This window comes from Octopus bimaculoides, chromosome 15, assembly GCF_001194135.2.
Source record: "Octopus bimaculoides isolate UCB-OBI-ISO-001 chromosome 15, ASM119413v2, whole genome shotgun sequence".
Classification (NCBI taxonomy): Eukaryota; Metazoa; Mollusca; class Cephalopoda; order Octopoda; family Octopodidae; genus Octopus; species Octopus bimaculoides.
In genome coordinates this window covers 18748352-18753478 of record NC_068995.1, presented here as the reverse complement: position 1 = coordinate 18753478, position 5127 = coordinate 18748352, and positions in this window count along the sequence as shown.

Below are 5127 nucleotides of genomic sequence, written 5' to 3'. Positions count from 1 at the left end.
TATATGCACATATATATACATATATAAATATATATATGTATGTGTATGTGTGTGTGTCTGTGTGTATAATGTGTTTATATATTCTCATTACCATTATTTTTATTATCATTATTGTTGTTGTTGCTGTTAGTAGTTGAGTTGTAGTTATTATATGTATGTATTACGAGAAAGCTACGGTAGAAGAGTAAGGGCAACAGACAAATATATGTATGTATATTGATTACTCCTGAAATAAAATGTTCGAGGGGAAGAAATAGGGAGACATATAAAACATGAAATATGATGGCGTGACTGATGGAATTGGTAAAACAAATATCTTTGGGCTTGAACACAAAAGCAGATTCCATATTATTATGAATATTTTATATTTGATTCCATTAGACTATTTTTGTGAAGCAATAATTTTCTTTATGGTTTTCATATGTAGATATGTTTCTAATTTATATTTAAGATTCTTTCTTCGTAAGGTCAATTCTCCCTACACTTTGTCATTAGTTTTTAGGTTCAGTACATGAAGAATATCTTTACCGCATATTTATGCCATGTATTCTTCGTTTCAAGTTGGACAATCTTTTCCCATTTATTATTTTTTCTCTTTAGAATATTGCATTGTTTCAGATAGACGCCAACTGTTCTGGAATCAATATATTCAACGTAATTGTATATTTGGTTTTCAAGATATATATGTGTTTGTATGTGTTTGTGTATGTATGCGTGTATATTATGTAGCATAATATAAGTATAATATAATATATTGTTATATGTATATATATATATATATATATATATATATATATATATATATATAATACATATATGCGTTCATATATGTATATATAGTTAAATTTACGCAAACACTACATACTCTTACATGATTTTCATATATATAATTTTTGCATCGACTTTGAGCCTTAGTAATGTGCCAATGCTACTGGAAAGTTGTGGCTATGTCTGTTTCTATTCCCAGCTGTATTACTTTCGTAAATCAATGATGATTCTGATATAATTTATATTATATTTAAACCTTTTGCAGGCTTTCGGCGTGTCTTATGTTACAGTAGTCTGAATATAAAAATACAAATATAGATTTCTCGTTAGATATATATAATTTTGATAGTTAAAAATTTGCTTATGCACCAAGATTAGTTGAATAGAGCATAAACATTTGAAGTTTCCCTTGTATATAAATATAAGTAGTCACGGTGGAGCTACAGATTTGATTTTTACTAGTCGAAATTAATAGGAACATAAAGTTTAAAACATCAACTAGCATTCAAGTTAAGTATTAACTCCTGGCATAAGAACTTTTAAATACCTTCCATACTCACTGACTTGAGTCTCTGATAAATTGCCCATTCCGAGTTAGTGACACATTTTTTCTGACAATCCGCCTCTATTTTCATTCACAAATGACAATGCAATTAGATTCTACCCTCAGATTGCATTATAAATAGCTGTGCCTATGCATATATTAATTTTCCTTTCCACTTCACTGTCTCTCTCATTTGAATAATAATCCAAAGGAAGAAAAGTCTTCCGGTTATTTTGGCCTAAAATCTCTTCTCTGGTTCTACACAATGCATAGGTTTCTTCTCCGATACCCGAACACCTTAAATCATAAACGAGTCTTCACGAAATTCTTTTCAGAAGGTATCTATTTCATTGAAGATATAATTTACATGGAATACCAGAATTTTTATTTTACCCTTCAGCAGTGAACTCAGTGTAGGTTTTTTTTTTCTTTTTATCTTTGACTGTCACATACATCAAATACCAATGTTCAAATGAGAAGCCTATTCTCGAATTCTATCGCTCTTGGCAACTCTACGCCAAATATTTCCCTCCACCTACACACACATGTTCTGCCTATACAGGTGATCAGCGAAACCATCCCTCTCTATGAAGTTATTTGGCTACCCGACTTCTGGATCATCGTCGCTACATAAAATACATCTACTTAATATGCAGTGTCTCACAACTCACTGATACCATGATATTTCAGATGAGCTGAATTGACGTAGTACAGCCAACTGTTGCTGACTATTCTCGGAGGCAGAAGCACATTAACTCAGAGAAACCTGCAAGTCTTAATTGTACTTCACTTATGAATATACGCCAACATTTCGTAATAAAAATGGCTGTATATAAACTTTCGACAAAATAACACAACTCTACTCAGCACAGTAACTAGTAGAAAACAATCATCTGAAAGGTGAAGTACGTTACATACCGCACATCCTGGAAGGTGTTCCGATTCCCAAAGATTGTACATTCGTTAATCATAATGTGTGTCTATGCTATACACTTGCTAATAATGTTTCATGCTTTGTAAACATTTTGCCTCACACCAAATATTGCATACGTTAGATAAATCACAAACGTTTTTTTTCTTTTACCAACTAGGCTCACCTCCATGCACACACAAATGCAAGCGCGAAGCTACTCCAGTCATATCAAACCAATGATTACATCATTCCTTCCGCTTCTATCACTAATATTTGCTTTAAATCTTGTATTCAATCCCATCCTCACAAAGCTCTCTCTCTCTCTCTCTCTCTCTCTCTCTCTCTCTCTCTCTCTCTCTCTCTCTCTCTCTCTCTCTCTCTCTCTCTCTCTCCCTCTTTTTTGCTGTTTCTATATGTTACAATATTCACTGTATCGCTGAAGAAAATCTGATTAATCTTTCAAAATATTGTTTAACGACACTCTTATCTAAAGTCCCAGGGTGGAAACACCCATTATTAATTGCATCCTTCACTGCTTGAATTTCTCTCACTATTTTCTTTTCTGAAAAAATAAAACTTTTTTCTATGGACTTGGTCACCTATGTATTTCGATATTAGCAAAGATTTCAACAGTTCTCGCACAAAAATTATAAGAAATATCTCTCGTCTCTCTTAGATTGCTGTTTTTATGATGCCAGCATAATACTTTTCAGGATTTTCATTTGATCCACATTCTTTCGATTTCGGTATTTGTTGCTTCTGACGCATACCTCATTCTATATATCAACAACCTAATTATTATCAGCCCCAACAACATCCACAAATATATAAATTTCACATCACTGATATCTCCAATTCTTTTTAGTTAAGAGATATTAATATAGAATATATTCACATCACTGCAAAGATACTCCGAAATCATATATTAATCGCCATATAATAATACAATAATTTAGAAGAATACATGGTTGTTATTTTTAGCCAGCATCTCAGGTATAGCTTGCTCATTGCTTCAATATTTGGTTAAATGTGTATCGGAAATGTTGAGCTGAATCACTAATATTATCTCATTTTTCATCGCACCTGTTTCGACCTGTCAGTAGTAAAATCTATTATCCCTCAATAAAGCGACCGTCATTTAAGCAATATTTAAAGTTAAAATATTCTTTTCTACTCTAGGCACAAGATCCACAATTTTAGAGGCGGGGACCACTCGATTAGCTCGACCTCAGTACGCAACTGGTTCTTAATTTGTCGACCCTGAAGGGATGGAAGGCAAAGTCGACCTCCGCGGAATTTGAACTCAATTTAACGTTAAAATATTGGAAGAAACATGTAGCTCAGTAATAGAAGATTACATTGCAAAGCTATAGTTCACAGTTCTCCTGTGAAAAAAAAATATTAAGGGAATACCTAAATCTCTAGATGGCTATCGTGCCTAATACAAACAGGAAGCCAGATTCCATGAAATAATACACAAATGTTTTAAGAAAGAAATTATAAAATGAATAATACGGCCTAGGTATAAAGCAGAATGGTTATGTTCTGAATTATAGATATACTTTACAAGTGCTGACGTGAGAGGCTAAATAATTCGAATATTACATGTGAATGGCCATTGCCGAGGCATGTAAATAAAAAAAAACAATCGGTGAATGACAAAATAAGCAAATAAAATATGTTCAATTTCTTTATTGCCCACAAGGGGCTAAACATAGAGAGGACAAACAAAGGGGTTAAGTCGATTATATCGACCCAGTGCGTAACTGGTACTTAATTTATCGACCCTGAAAGGACGAAAGGCAAAGTCGACCTCGGCGGAATTTGAACTCAGAACGTAACGGCAGACGAAATACCGCTAAGCATTTCGCCAGTTATGCTAACGTTTCTGCCAAATAGAATGAAAAAGCAAATTGCAACTCGAATTCTCAAGAGCACAAGTGCTAGAATTTACCATTATTGAGAATTGGTCTCGTAAAATATATATCTTTAGCATTCCATAAATCTTTTATCACTTAGACTGACATTCTTCAGCATCTTATATTACTTCAGCGCCAAAAAACGATTAAATGTGTACAGGTATCAGGTGCGCACCTGAACGGAAACCTGTGTCTCTATCTGCCAAGCAGGCAGGGAAGCGATATTTTAGGCTGACTACGGAGAAAGGTATTGAGTCCTGTAAGCTGAATTCAGTCACAAATTCACAGCAATAGAAAAGCTGTTTTCTTTACCTGTCTACTCTGACTGAAATGGCTTCTGCTTCGCAATATTGCCTATTCTGCTGATTAAGGGTGAAGTGGAAGTATATTTCCCAAGATGGGTATGGTGTGCCCGATACACCTTGGACCGTGACATCTCTAAAGATGGATAAGTTGTGCTCGATAAACAGAGACTAAGATTGATTGCTCTGACAGTAAAGTAGACTAGGCTTCGTTGTTTTCGACTGCAATTCCATGTTGCGTAGTGGTTAAGAGCACAGGATACTAACCCCAAGATACCGAGTTCGATTTAAGGCAGTGACCTGAATACTACTACTACTACTACTACTACTACTAATACTAATAATAATAATAATAATAATAATAATAATAAGAAGAAGAAGAAGAAGAAGAAGAAGAACAAGAAGAATGAAGAAGAAGAAGAAGAAGAAGAAGAAGAAGAAGAAGAACAACAACAACAACAGCAACAACAACAATAACAACAACATTGAAAAGAACCTGAGGAATGAAAACCCAGGTTCGAAATTTCCCCAAGATACCTGATGAAGGCTGGAGGGTGTATCAGCGGAAATGTTGTGTTAACAGCAAACAAGATGAGGACAAATATCCGTCAATTGTAAATAATGTACAAAATTCCTCATTTCTTAAATATAGAATTGTATCTCTGTATTTGTACATGTATA